We start from the raw sequence: 16,235 nt of genomic DNA on the forward strand, positions 1-16,235 counted from the left end.
TATGTTCCCATATCTCTTCCCGCTTGCGTCTCCTTCCCTCCCACCCTCCCTATTCCACCCCTCCAGGTGGTCACAAAGCACCGAGCTGATCTCCCTGTGCTATGCAGCTGCTTCCCACTAGCTATCTACCTTACGTTTGGTAGTGTATATATGTCCATGCCTCTCTCTCGCTTTGTCACAGTTTACCCTTCCCCCTCCCCATAGCCTCAAGTCCATTCTCTAGTAAGTCTGTGTCTTTATTCCTGTTTCACCCCTAGGTTTTTCATGATATTTTTTTTCTTAAATTCCATATATATGTGTTAGCATACGATATTTGTCTCTCTCTTTCTGACTTACTTCACTCTGTATGACAGACTCTAGGTCTATCCACCTCATTACAAATAGCTCAATTTCGTTTCTTTTTATGGCTGAGTAATATTCCATTGTATATATGTGCCACATCTTCTTTATCCATTCATCCGATGATGGACACTTAGGTTGTTTCCATCTCTGGGCTATTGTAAATAGAGCGGCAATGAATATTTTGGTACATGACTCTTTGAATTATGGATTTCTCAGGGTATATGCCCAGTAGTGGGATTGCTGGGTCATATGGTAGTTCTATTTGTAGTTTTTTAAGGAACCTCCATACTGTTCTCCACAGTGGCTGTATCAATTTACATTCCCACCAACAGTGTAAGAGGGTTCCCTTTTCTCCACACCCTCTCCAGCATTTATTGTTTCTAGATTTTTTGATGATGGCCATTCTGACTGGTGTGAGATGATATCTCATTGTAGTTTTGATTTGCATTTCTCTAATGATTAGTGATGTTGAGCATTCTTTCATGTGTTTGTTGGCAGTCTGTATATCTTCTTTTAATTAAGATCACACACTTTGTCTCAGGACTTAATGAAACTCAGGTTCTTTATGTCTCATCACAGAAAGAATTCACTGAGAGACAAAATGATAGCTAAGTGGATTTATTTAGAGAAATACACATTCCATAGACAAGAATGCAGTCCATCTCAAAAGGCAAGGACAGCCTTGGGAGAAACACAGTCCACAGACAGAGTGTGGGCCATCTCAGAAGGCAAGAGGCCCTGAAATATGGCATGGTTAGTTTTTATGGGCTGGGTAATTTCATAGGCTAATGAGTGGGAGGATTATTCCAACTATTTCGGGGAAAAGGTGGGAATTTCCAGGAATTGGGCCACCGCCCACTTTTTGATCTTTTATGGTTGGCTTTGGAACTGTCATGGCACTGGTGGGTGTGTCATTTAGCATGCTAATGTATTACAATGAGAGTATAATGAGGTTCAAGGTCTACGGGAAGTCAAATCTTCTGCCATCTTGGACCTAATAATTTTGTCATGTCCTATGGCTATGTCATTCTTTAAAGATTTTGCCCTACCTACACCCTTCCCTCCTGCTTCAGGAGGAGGACTGTTGGGGAAGTGACTTACTACTAGACTGTTAAGTATTAATATGTGTTTGTGTGTATGTGCGTGTGTGTGTGTGTGTGTGAGAGAGAGAGAGAGAGAGAGAGAGAAGGAGTTTGGTTGATTCAGGGGAGAATCAAAGTTAGAAAGGAGGATAAATGGGAGGCAGTTGACCAAGATGGCCTTAAAATTTCCCTCAGGTTGACTAAACTTTAGCCAGGCTTCTGACTCTTAAGCTCCTGATCTCCCTTTTCCTAGAGCATTTACTTTAGGACACTTGTAAATTCCCCTTAAGATATAAATCTTTTAAAAAGCTTTTTGCCAGTTTTATAACCCATGAATGACTTTCTCAAGGACCTGAGGGCCGTCCATTTGAAATGTAATCATCAAGGAAGGTGAAGTCCTTATCTCTCAGTTTCTAGAGGAAAGCAGGAACCTAACTTCAATGGGCTCTAAATAGCAAACGCAAATAGCCTAAGAAGAGTTACACATTTGCAAACTCAGACATAACTCACTATACTCAACATCTCCCATTGATTAACCTTCCCTGTAACTTCTCTTAAATTAATGGAACATGACATTTGGGCCCTTGCTACTGTGATCTGAGGACCAGCAACAGCAGCCTTCCTGGGTGCTGGTTGGAAATGAAAAGAGTTCAAATCCCAACCCAGGTCTACTAAATCATAATCTGCGTTTTTAGTTAGATCCTCAGGGGATTCATATACACACTAAAGTTTGAGAAACACTGCATTAGGTTACCTAGGGAGGGAAACTAGACTTCAAAGGCAGTGGGGGTGGGTAATGAAGAATGAAACAGTGGACTGGTTGTGTAGTTAAAGTTGAAATATTATTAGAGTGTGGGCTGCAGAGTAAATTAGATGGAAGGATGGGCTAGCCTGGCCAAAGAGAGGGATGTGAATATAAGGTGAGTTAGTGAGGTTGTTGATAATAGCATAGTCAAATGTACAATCACAGTAGGGTTGGCTGGCAGTAATCTGGGGGCTAGATTCGTCTGTGAGAGGTCTTTAAAGGTTATGGCTGTCTAAGTAAGTATGTTGGGCAATGGCATGAGTGTCAAATATTTTGTGTTTTTAAAAGTCAAGAGAAGGAAGCATGGTTTAGAAGTATCAATAACACCCTTGTGTTATCTTCCAGTTGTGAGGTACATATGAAAGGGAAATTAAAAAGTAGCCTTGTCTTGAGAGGGCTAGGTGGAGGCTGTGATCTCAGGAAAGAGCCAGGATTTAGATGAGACAGGAGTTGGGAAACTTTCTGTACAGGTCCACCTAGCAAATATTTTAGGCTTTGTAGGCCACCTGGTCTCTGCCACAACTACTCAGCTCTGCTCTTATAGTGGGAGAGCAGCCATAGACCTTATGTAAGTGAATGAGTGATTCATTAAAACTTTATTTACAAAAAATAGGCATCAGGCTGAATTTGACCTGGCTATAATTTGCAGAGTCCTGAGTTAAAGTATCAAGGTAAAGAAAGTGATGATGATGATAGTATGGGGATATTTAATCCTGGATTTCAGAGGAATCTAGAAAACACTGGGATGCTGAAGAGCTGTGGTAGATATGTGTCAAGTTAGGAGATATATAAAGCAGTGTGGCACAAACTGTGAGTGAGCTGGGATTTCTGCTGGTAATGTAAATAAAAAGCAACATGAGGCATGGAAAACTAGTCCTGATATTCTTTAAAAATTTTAAATTAACCACATATTTCACAATATTTTATACATACACAATAATATATTATAAACTATATAGAAGCTATATAAAACAAGATGAAACTCATGTGTCCAGGTTAAGGAACAGGATGTTAGGAATATTTTGAAGCCCCTGTGCGTCCCCTCATATTCTTATTCATCTCCTCTCTCCATAGGCGAGCTCTGCTCTAAATTTTGTATTTATCCTCTCCCAGTTTTTCTGTACCTGGAACTCAGTTAAAGAACAAATCTAGAATTTAGAAGACTGAATAGAGACCTCTGGAGAGATTGAGTAATTTCTGTCCCAGAGGTGTGTATTTACATTACAAAGGCAGATAAAATCTGATGTCAGTCATCCATTTACATTCCAAAGGGTTAAAAATTGGGAAACTTCCTCTTCACTTCCCAGAGAAGATTTGTTTATCCCAGGAAGATAAAGTTTATTTCTCTCTCTCTGGAGGAAAGGGAGGCAGCTGGGCAGTGTGTAATCCCTATTTGCTCCCAGAATTATAATTTTGGGGGTTTTCTCCTTTGGGGCAAGAAACCTCCTTTGTGCACTTGCAGGCCCAACCATATGGCTCGCATTGCATCACCTGGAAGGGGGAAAATGAGGTATGGGGAACAGATGTGCTTACTGTCGTATTAATAATCTTCCCTGATCCAGAAACCTCGTGTTTGTTTTCAGGACAAAGTAAATGAATATAGATATCAAACACCTACCATCATCAACAGCAAATACATATTCTTGTCAAGTGTGCCCTGGCTTCTGAGGGTTTAGAAGTCCTATTTCTCCAAGGTATACAACAGGTTCACCATGGACACAGCAAGAGCTTTATTGAATTATAAGCTGTGTCATATGCCTGGAACTTTGGGCTTCCCATGTTCAGGGGCTAGCAGATGAGAAGATTCATCACAGGGGCAATCGACTTGCTTTATCAGAAGGTAGGGCTGCTGTTACACAATAGGGACAGGGAAGAATAGGTTCATGTACTTGGGCACTGCTTGATAATTCCTTATACAATTTTAATGGTCAGTGGACAGGTGTAACAGCCACAACCTGGGAACATAATGTCCAAGGCTCAGACCCCTCAAGGACGAGGGACTATGTCACACTACCCAGTAAGAAGTGCTAGTCTAGGAGAGAAGAATCTACAGTGGGTGGTAGAAGACAGAGATGATGTCAGTTATAATCCTGACAGCAGCTGCAGTGGTGATGACTGTCATTTGTCCCAGTGACCGTCCTTTTATAAGTTTCCACTAGGAAAAGAAGCCTGTAATCCTCTATGAGCCACTCCCAGAACTTATAAGGATATTCAAGAAGCACAAGGAGTAGACTTCAGTGGACTCTATGCTGCACTGCCAAGATCCTTCTTTAAGATTGAAGGACTTATTCTCTCAGCCTCTGGGGGCACTCCTGTCAGACAGCCCTCAGTTGTCATCTCGCCCAAAGTCATATTCCCATCTTGGGGCAGCCCACATCCAGTGACTGTTCAGTGCAGGAGTATAAAGGCCTGCACCTACTGGCTACCTTCTCCCTCTGCCCCTCCTCCTCTCTTCCGTTTCCACAGCTGTTGATTCCAAGAGTAGCCTCTTATCACTCCCCACATGCTAATTTCAGTCACTTGGTCTGCTTTGTTGGGAACCCCAGCAATAACACATAGCAGTTAATGAATTATTTTTAAAATATGTGTCTGAATGATGTGTTACTTTGAGGGATAAATATTGAAAGGGTCAGTTTATAGAAGTTAAAAAGAAATATTCTTAGAGTTAAGGGGAAAATACAAAACCTGCTGGCAACATTGACTGGAGCTTAAGCACCTGATACAGCACCTGCCCTCCAGGAGGAATGAAAATTCACAGAGTATAGGACTTTTGCTTCTCAACTGTGTGGCAATAACGGTAGCAGTGACTTTACCCAGGAGCTTGTTAGGCTATCAGGTTCCACCCCAGAGCTACTGAATCAGATTTTGCGTTTTACAAGATCCCAAGATAATTCCTATCCAGTGATTTAGACCAATGATTCTCAACCCTGGCTGCAAAATAGAATCACCTATGAGCTTTGAAAAAAATGCTTATGCCTATGCCTCATTCTAAATAAATTCCATTAGAATCTCTGGGATATGGTGTCCAAGCATTAGTATATTATAAAAGTTCCCAAGGCCTTTTATAATGCATAGCCAGATTTAGTACTCATTGATACAAAGGGTCTTCAAGATTTCTTTTCCCCTTTAATGTCTTAGGTTAGTTACAAATGCCTATTGAAATCGCTTTGGATTCCCATCACTAAGTCTCCATTTTTCTCTTAGAATTTTTAAGCTGTTTATCTCATTTCCATTCTTCCAACCTCAGAAAATCAAAATCTGAAACTGTATACTGATCAGTTTGTTTATTGTCTGATTCTAGCCTCTAGAAATTGCAGCTTTCTATCCTTTCTTCTCAATGGACTATGGATAAGGTGAAACAAATGGCCATAAAGCTTAGCTTCCAGGTACAAAATCAGTGCTCATACTCACTCCTTTCACAATGCTGTTTCAGTTTGGTTAGAAGGATTTTTAATTTCAATGTATTTTTTGGGTCAGTCAATGAAGTTTGGCCCCAAGACAAATCATTCAATCTTTTGTTCCTTCCCAGTGCTTTGAGACATAGGACCAAAGAAAGGGATGAAAGTAGATAAATAGCGACAATGGTATGCAATTCCCAGACCACTGATTCTTGCTAAAGCAAACAAGTACAGAAGACAATTGGAAAAAAAAAAAGCCCATCACTTCATTCTACATAAAATAGGAGATAATTCAAATAGATTGAATTATGTAGACCTGAATAAAATAACATTATTTTAATAATAAAACACACGTATTACATAGCAATTTTAAATATGCTTGGTGTGTAGGTCTTTTTCCACATGTTCTAGAAACCTTTCATTGACTAAAATAAACCAGTGAAATATAGGAAAAGGACATAATAGTTTAATATTTCGAAGTTATTTAATGATAAATGAAGAAAGTCTATCAGTATGTCTAAATAGAAGTTTATTTGCATGAATATTCCTTGTACACTAAAGCCCATGTGAAAAATATATATTTAAAACATACATTAGATCTAGGAATATTTTATCACTGTCAAGGTGAGAGAACAGAAGAAGAAAATTTTGCTTATGTAAGTGGAAAATTTATCAAACTGCTATTAAAATTTGGAATTTGGCAGTTTTGTCATTATTATTATTATTATTTTTAATTATTTTTAAAATAAATTTATTTATTTTTGGCTATGTTGGGTCTTGGTTGCTGCGCACGGGGCTTTCTCTAGTTGCGGTAAGCGGAGGCTACTCTTCGTTGTGGTGCATGGGCTTCTCACTGCGGTGGCTTCTCTCGTTGTGGAGCACGGGCTCTAGGCACGCGGGCTCAGTAGTTGTGGTGCACGGTCTTAGTTGCTCCACGGTCTTAGTTGCTCCACGGCACGTGGGATCTTCCCGGACCAGGGCTCGAACCCGTGTCCCCTGCGCTGGCAGGCAGATTCTCAACCACTGCACCACCAGGGAAGCCCCTGTCATTATTATTTTTTACTTAGGAAATAATTTTTTTTTTTCTGAAGAGAGAATACATTAAGATTCTCATATGGGAGAGAATCAACCAAAGGTCAAGAAAAGAAACGTCTTCACAAAGTATAACATGTGTGGTAACTTACTTAAACATTTAGTGACTTCAGGTAACTATGCATATGCATCCAGATGTTAACACTGGACCTGATGTTACTGTCGGTTGCCTTTATACATGAGTGACCAAATCCTATGCTTGAGATGGTGAAAGGGAAACCTGCAGGAATGGCCACTGCACGTTCACATGGAATTCTGCATTCCTTGGCTTTTTATACAAACTCTTTTAAAGATCATGATATCTCAACATGTATTCAGGACTATTTCCACTTCTAAGCAGTGGTAGATTATCACTCATCTCTTTAGACCTTCAGTTGGCTAAAAAATACTGACTAGCTTTATTATATATTTTCTTTCTTTCATTTCCCCCTCCTCCCCAATTTAGATAATTCCTTCCATTGGCCTTAGCCATCTAAAATTTCTCATAATTTTACATTCATATACAGATATCCTGCAGGCAGTTATTTCCTTCATGTATTTGTGTTTTCCCCTATCTTACAGTTGCCTTGACCAAAAGAAATGAGAGACCTAGAGATAATATTTTTGAAATATTTTGAAAATAATTTTGAACTGGAATACTTTATATCTTGTTTTCAAATTCTAGCAAAATGATACTATCATTTTTCTGACTATATACATGCCTAAGGAGGAAAATTCAGAGCTTATTGTAAGAGTCACACTGGTCTTGTAGCAGCATAGACATATTATATTAACTTTGAAGACTTGAAATTATATCACTATAAGTTAACTGCCAAGATGAAAACTTGTTAATTTGATTTTACAGGTAATGGAAGATTGAATACATTTTATGAATACTTGTGAAAATTCAACATGTAGAAAAAAATTCATTTATAGTCCTCTAAAAACTCACGAATGGAGTTGTTTCACCTTGCGAATAACGTCAGGCCCAACTCTTTTCAGAGTAAGAAGTAATATTTACCATTTAGCTCAAAGGAAGGAGAAGGAATCTCATTTGTGTTTATGACTGAGAAATTAAGTATTTGTTAGCTTGATGAATAAACTTTTGTCATTAGGTAACCTTTTAAAATGTGTTTCCTTCAGAAAATTGAAATCACTAAATATCTGAAATATAAAAGGGATTTATAAGAAGGGAGGCTTTATATCAACAGGGTATAAAACTTCAAATATTTTTATAATGTGCACAATTTAATTATTACAGCCTTTTAAAGACCATGTCAAAACTTCAGTTATTTCTAGCTGTGGCTTCTGCCCTCAAGTAGCATGTTAATTAATTAAACATTTTGCCTACGTGGGTTTTTGCCCATAGATATTAAAGAGTATTGTTTGGGCAGTTTTCAAGGCTACTGTTAAAAATTATAGAATCACAGAATCATTGGCAGAGTCCAGTCATGTCATGGTGTGATGACAGGTTCTCTGACAGCAGAGCTTAGGGAAAATACTTCTGTAAACAGCTTTCCCAGATTAAGAGAAAAAATCCTGTTACTCCTTTCCCCCTCTGCTCTTGCTCTTCTTATCTGTTAATTTTTCTTTCCACTATACCAACAGCAGCTTTAGAAACTAAGTGCTTTGGCCTCATGAGACAAGAAGCTTATCAGACTTTTCAAACTTGAAAACCCATTCAGTTATCAGCAACCCAGTGACTGTCACAAACAGTATGTGCTGTGAATCACCACAAAGAAATGAAAAAGGTCCAAGTAACAAGTGCTCCAAAAATGTTTTCTGCTTCATGCTTAATTAACTCAGATGATAAGTCTTTGATGCATAAACATGTGAACGTTTTCACCAGAACATATTGTCAACAACCCAGGAAAACATTATGGTGCAATAAGCTTTAGAGATAATTCTTTGCCTTTTGTTAATGTGTTTTGAATCGCAAACATTAGAATTCAGCCCTTTCAAATATGATGAAAAGGCCATGATTCCTAGAGCAAAATTAAAATCAGTATTATTTTTATGATTGCTTTCATAATTAGGAGTTAGTTTTTGGGAGAAATCCAAAAATATTGATATGCTTCAAAATCTCTAAATCCTGTTCTGCTTCCATAAACCATATATTTTCTTTTATCATGTACTACTTCTCATAGAAAGTACTGGCAGAGATTCTATCACTTTAGACATTATAGTTAAAAGTAGATAGATTCTCTCTGTAAAACAGCCATCTATCAGCACAATCCTACCTATGTGGGAACATTTTAGAGTTACTCGATGAAAATATAGTGTCACTAATGTTTCCTTGTTTGTGTATCCCAGTTTTATATTCCTTAGCATATAGTAAAAAATTCCAAAAAACAAGGCTAAAACAAAAGGCAGTAATGAAAGCAAGCATAACAGAATTCAAAAAGCTCTATGCAAATGGAAAAGCATATTGAAAGCAGTAAAAATGAGTAGGGGTTTACTCTCGGCCATATTTTCTTTTAATATTATCTGTTTTATAGGTTTCTAAAAAATATAAATACATATAGGGCTTCACATTTTTCCAATGTGTTTTAAGTTGCAAATGGCATAAGGAAATAGTGGTTTTTGTAAATCCAGAACATGTCAGCACCTATTAAAATGTGTAGATGTGCAGCACAGATACAAATATTAATTGCTGATATTCATTTTTAAATAACCAATTTAAAATTAACCTATAAGTTATGGAGACTTGACCAAAACTCAAATTCTTTCTTATATGTTTCTTCATAAGAAAGATTATTATTTCTCTGATTCTATACAAATCAGACCTTAAGAATAAAACTAGGTCTTCCAAAATTTGTAAAACTATATGTGAAAAATTATTTAAGCTTATATAAGTGTTATCTACCATTGCCAACAATTCTGATCATGAAGTGGACTGATGTATACTGAGCATCTCTAGTATAAATCTATTAAATATCTGCTTCTGTAGATATTGAGAAGGTTCTGTCTGCAAACCTTTTCTCTCTCTCTTTTTTAAATATTTTATTGAAGTATAGTTGATTTACAATGTTGTGGTAATTTCTGCTGTACAGCAAAGTGATTCAGTTATACATATATTTATTCTTTTTCATATTCTTTTCCATTATGGTTTATCACAGGACATTGAATATAGTTCCCTGTACTATACGGTAGGACCTTGTTGTTTATCTATCCTATAAATACTAGTTTGCATCTGCTAGTCCCAAACTCCCAGTTCTTCCCTCCCCCCTTGGCAACCACAGGTTTGTTCTCTATGTCTGTGGGTCTGTTTCTGTTTCGTAGATATGTTCATTTCTATCGTATTTTAGATTCCACATACAAGTGATATCACGTGGTATTTGTCTTTCTCTTTCTGACTTACTCTGCTTAGTATGATAATCTCTAGGTCCATCCATGTTGCTGCAAATGGCATTATTTCATTCCTTTTTGTGGCTGATTAATATTCCATTGTGTGTGTATATATATGTAAACACACCACATCTTCTTTATCCGTTCATCTGCTGATGGACATTTAGGTCATTTCCATGTCTTGGCTATTGTAAGTAGCACTGCCACGAACATAGAGGTTCATGTATCTTTTTGAATTATAGTTTTGTCTGGGTATATGCCCAGGAGTGGGATTACTGGACCATATATCAATAGTAATTCTATTTTTAGTTTTCTGAGGAACCTCCATACTGCTTTCTATAGTGGCTGCACCAGGTTACATTCCCACCAACAGTGTAGGAGGGTTCCCTTTTCTCCACACCCTTTCCAGCACTTGTTATTTGTAGACTTTTTGATGGTGGCCATTCTGACCAGTGTGAAGTGGTACCTCATTGTAGTTTTGATTTTCATTTCTCTAATAATTAGCGATGATGAGCATCTTTTCATGTGCCTGTTGCCCATTTGTATGTCTTCTTTGGAAAAGTGTCTATTTTAGGTCTTCTGTTTGGATTGGGTGTTTTTTTTGTTTTTTGCTTGTTACTGAGTTGTATGAACTGTTTGTATATTTTGGAAATTAAGCCCTTGTCAGTCACATCATTTGCAAATATTTTCTCCTAGTCTGTAGGTTCTCTTTTCATTTTGTTTATGGTTTCCTTTGCTGTGCAAAAGCTTGTAAGTTTGATTAGGTTCCATTTGTTTATTTTTGCTTTTATTTCTATTGCCTTGGGAGACTGACCTAAGAAAACGTTGGTACGATTTATGTCAGAGAATGTTTTGCCTATGATCTCTTCTAGGAGTTTTATGATGTCATGCCTTATGTTCAAGTCTTTAAGCCATTTTGAGTTATTTTTGTGTATGGTGTGAGGGTGTGCTGTAACTTCACTGATTTACATGCAGCTGTCCAACTTTTCCAACACCACTTGTTGAAAAGACTGTCTTTTCCCCATTGTATATCCTTGCCTACTTTGTTGAAGATTATTTGTCCATAGGTGTGTGGGATTATTTCTGGGCTCTCTATTCTGTTTCATTGATCCATATGTCTGTTTTTGTGCCAGTACCACACTGTTTTGATTACTGTAGTCTGAAGCCTGGGAGGGTTATTCCTCCTGCTTTGTTCTTTTTCCTGAGGATTGCTTTGGCAATTCTGGGTCTTCTGTGTGCAAACCTCTTCTCTTCTCTAGCTACACTGTATAGGTGAGGATTCTGGTTTTATTGATAATGTCAAATATCTTTCCAAAGAGGTTGTACCAGTTCATACTCCTGTCAGAAATATGTAAAAGTTCCTGTTGATGAACATACTCACCTATATTTAGTATAATAAGACTTTTTAATTTTTTGTCAGTGTAACATGATATTTGATCATTTCCCTGCTAAAGATTAGTGTATCTTTATATGTTTCTTGCCCAATCATGTTTCCTTTCTGTAAATGCATCTTTATGAATTTGGCCATTTTTTATTTCAATTTCTTTCATCTATCCTATATTTACTGTGGGAGAACTTTTCATGTTATATTGCCCGTCCCCAGTTTTATGTTTTGAAATATCTTTCCCCATTGTCTTTGTGGTAATTTTTAATAAACAGAAGTTCTTAATTTTAATAGAGCCCAATTCGTCAAAATTTTCTTTGTGATTCTGTGCTTTTTTGTTTTAAAAACTCCTCTTTAGACTTGTAAAGTGAGTCTCTTCAATTTTCTTCTAAGAGTTAAACATTTTTGTCTTTCATACTTTTGTCTCTCATACTTAAGTCCATAATCTATCTGAAATTGATATGAGTATATGAATTGGCATACTCTTTTCTTGATGGAAAACAATATACATCTTTGTCATATATCAATTTTTTTGTGTGTAGTTTATTTCCAGTCTCTCTCTTCTTTCATCAGTCAGTATTATACCATTGTGTTAATAATACAATATTTTAGTGATATCATATGTTAAGACCTATTATAAATCTAGATCATCCTTGTCCTTATTTTTCAGGAGTCTTGATTATTTTTGGCAGTTTTCTCTTTCATCTATTAAAGGTTTTGACTAGGATAACAGATCAATTTTTGGAGACGTTTTATTTTCTAGTATAAAGCTTTTCCTGATTATAAACATGGACTAGATCTAGGTCTTTCAAAATTTACTCAGGTCCTCTTTTATTGTTTTTATAACCTATAACTTTCTATAGGTTTTATAATATTTTTACATCATTGGTAAGATGTATTCCTTGAAACCTTACTTTTTTTCATGATAATGTAAGTGGACGTGGATGGACCTTGACGTCATTAGGCAACGTGAGATAAGTCAGACAGACCAAGAAAAATGCTGTAAGATATAATTTATATGTGGAATCTAAAAAAAAAAAAAGATCTCATAAAAAGAGAGAGTAGAATGGTAGTTACCAGGGGTTTGGGGTGGGACTGTGGAGGAATTGGGGAGATTTGTTTAAGGATACAAACTTTCAACTAAGGGACAAATAAATCCTGGAGTTCCAGTCACCAGCATAGTGATTATAGTCAACAATATAGTTTATAATACAATACTGTATTATAAACTTCAGAGTTTCTAAGAGACTAGATCTTAATTGTTTTCACTACAAAAAAGAAATAATAATTATGTGACATGATGGAGGTGTTAATTAACACTACAGTGGTAATCATATTGCAATATATAAATGTATCAAATCAACATGTTGTACAGCTTAAACTTACACAGTGGTATATGTCAATTATATCTCAAAAGATTAAAAACAATGTAAATGGCCTGTTACTTTCAGTGAATTGAGAAGACACTATCAGAGTTCAAGCAGAGGAGTGATATGGTATGAATTATATTTGAAAGAGATTATTCTGGCTGCTTTATGAATAGACGAAGATGGGAGTCACGCAAAGCTGGAGTAAGGAGAACCATTCAGGAGGTTATTACTATAATCCAGGAAAAGATGATGATGACTTGACTGGGATTATAGAAATAGATATAGAGAAAAGTAGTGAGATTCTGGATATATTTTGAAGTTAGCAACAACAGGTAACAGTGATTAATTAGATATGAACTGTAAAGAAAGAGAAAAGTCATGGTGGACTGCAAGGTTTTTAGTTTGAGAAATGGAAAAGGTGAGGTTGCCATTTTAGGAAATGGGGGAGACTGCAACAGGAATAGGCTTGGATGGTAGGAATACAGGGAACTCAATTTTGGAAATGTAAGTCTGAGATCCCTCTTGGACATTCAAGTTGACATATTGGGTAGGCGGTTGTATGTAAGAGTCTGGAGTTTAGGGGAGAAAACTGGGTTGGAGATAAATTTGGAGGTCATCCAGTTAATAGGACTTTCCCAAGTCCTGAGACTGGATGATATGACAAAAGAACTTAGTATAAGTTTAAAAAAGGTAAGAGCTCTAAGGACTAAAGCCTGTTGAACAATATTTAGAGATGTGGTCATAAGGAGCAACCAGCAAAGGAGACTTATAGGGATCACCCAGAGATATATTAGAAAAAGTAGTCCTTTTTTTTTTTTTTTTTTTTTTTTTTTTTTTGCGTTACGCGGGCCTCTCACTATTGTGGCCTCTCCCGTTGCGGAGCCGGACGCGCAGGCTCAGCGGCCATGGCTCACAGGCCCAGCTGCTCCGTGGAATGTGGGATTTCCTGGACCAGGGCACGAACCCATATCCCCTGCATTGGCAGGCGGACTCTCAACCACTGCGCCACCAGGGAAGCCCAAAAGATAGAATTTTGATATAGAATCTGAATACCTCAACTACCAGTTTCTCTGAGTACACAAAAGCCTAAAATGTACACCTGTTGCTCAACTTGAACCTTACAATCTGTCACAGAACTCCTCATGTTCACTTGAATTACATCTCTTATAAGGTCCAAGTTTGTGTCTTATTGTTGCAAACAGGTATTTCAAATTTGGAAAAGAATGGCAGTGAGGATGGGGAGGAAAAGAGAGTATAACTTTAGGCAGGATAGGTGTGATAATTCAAAGAAAACAGTCCACCTAACTTTCTGGAATCTCCAGAGCATATGATTCCTTAGGTCTGAAACAGAACCAGGGTCCCTTGCTCTTTCCCTGTGCAGATATGTAACACTCACAGGCTGGGAATAAAAACTGCCTACTCCGCCACCAATGCCATTTTTCAGAGAGATCCTCGCTTCCTTGAATGTTCATGCACATGAAGCATGCCTGCTCCTTTGAACTCATGTATAGCTCCTTTAAACTATCACCTGTGACACAGGCATCCTAATTTTGCTGCTTTAACTACATATCAGGGGCAGTTCCTAACCTGCACAGAGCATCTGGGCGAAGTACCATTTACCACTTCTTTCAGGAGATAATCTATTTTCCTTGTCTTGGTGGAGGGGGATGAATTTCCTTGTATTTACCTTCTGGATGAGCCACCAATCAGCTGTTAGGAAACTTAAGACAGTTTTAAAGCTGCCATGGACAACAACGAATTAGAGAGGAAGGAAGGGGGAAATGGCGATGGCAAGAAACATTGATCTGAGAAACGCATGTAAATCATCAGTGGAGCTGTAAGTTCTCTTAACAAATGCATTAAAAATAGTTTTGTTTTCTGTAACCAAGTTTATGTTTCCATACTTTAAAAAGAAAGGATTAAGTATTTACCATCAATTTGCTTAGTTCATCTAGTTTCATGTTCGACAGAGAGGGAAACTGGGGCTCTGAAAGAATAAACTTGGATGGGATCTCTGCCGGAGTCACACACCTGGTTTGACAAGGTCTTTTCCTTGGGCCACCACCTGCTGGGGTTGTGATGTCACAGTGGCAGGGCATGGACAGCCCACCCTCCCTCCTGTCTCCCGCCCTCATCCTGTCCCCTGGCCTTTCCCTGAGATCTGGCCTGACACCTACTTCAGAATAAAGAGCTGTAAAGGGTTCTGGCCCAGGACAGGGGTTCTGGAGTTGAAACTTCCACTTTCTGCCGGGAGCTAAAATGCTATTTTCCATCTTTATCTGAATTTCTCCCACGGGCTTTAAAGAAACCCTGAAACCCAAACCCATACCAAGCTTTTCCTCTCTTCCGCATCCCATACTCTTTGGTTGTGTTCAAGCAGTTTCTTCGTGGAGTAAAGTGTTTTCATGGATTTGCCCGAGAAAAAACCTCAGAGGAGGCCAGGTTTGTCCAATGAGGATCCTTCTGAGTTCTCATGGTGGCTCTAACCCCAGAAGCTTCTCTATTTGTCTTACCAAAAACTGCTGTCAGGAAGGAATTCACACTGAAGCTTAAAGGGCCAGTTGAAACTAATGCCAATAATAGCTGACATTTATTGAGTGAGACAGTATGCTCAATACTTTACATGCATTATCTCATTTAATCCTCACCGGCAACTGTTATTATCCCCAATTTATAGATGAAGTGGAAAGCTAGGTAGCATGCCCAAGGTCACACAGGTGACCTCTCCAAAGCTGGAAGCTATGTTTTTTAACTATAAAAGTTCTGAGCAGGAGTGTGTGTGTGTGTGTGTGTGTGTGATTGTGATAAAATTCACCACTGTAATTTTAGAGTGTACAATTCAGTGGCATTCAGTACATTCACAATAATGTGTAACCATCACCACTAGTTCCAGAATTTTTCATCACCACCAAAGGAAATCCTTTACTCCCCATTCTCTGCTCCCTCCAGCCCTAGGCAACCACTAATCTAATATCTGTCTCTGTGGATTTGCCTCTTCTGGCTATTTCCTATAAATAGAATCATACACTATGTGGCTTCTTTCACTAAGTATAATGCTTTCAAAGTTCACGCATGTTGTGACATATATCAGTACTTCATTCCTTTTTATGGCCGAACAATATTCCGCTGTATGAAGAGACCACATTTTGCTTATCCAGTCATCTGTTGAGGGACAGGTGTGTGTATTTTAACAGAAAGATAGCCTTTATCCTCAAGGAATGAATCTCTATGGTGGGATTTCAAGCATAACATCAAACTGGAGATAAGAGGGTTGGCAGCAAGGGCCTTTCTCAGAACTTTCAAGTCACAATTTAGAAATCACTTGTTCTGTGACTAGCTCTGTGGGAGTGGCAATGAGGCGGGATGTCTAATGGTACATGCTCCCCACAGGTGTCAAGGCTTCCAAACCACTTCTGCCTGGTAGGGAGGTTACTA

Source organism: Phocoena sinus, chromosome 2 (assembly GCF_008692025.1).
Source record: "Phocoena sinus isolate mPhoSin1 chromosome 2, mPhoSin1.pri, whole genome shotgun sequence".
Classification (NCBI taxonomy): Eukaryota; Metazoa; Chordata; class Mammalia; order Artiodactyla; family Phocoenidae; genus Phocoena; species Phocoena sinus.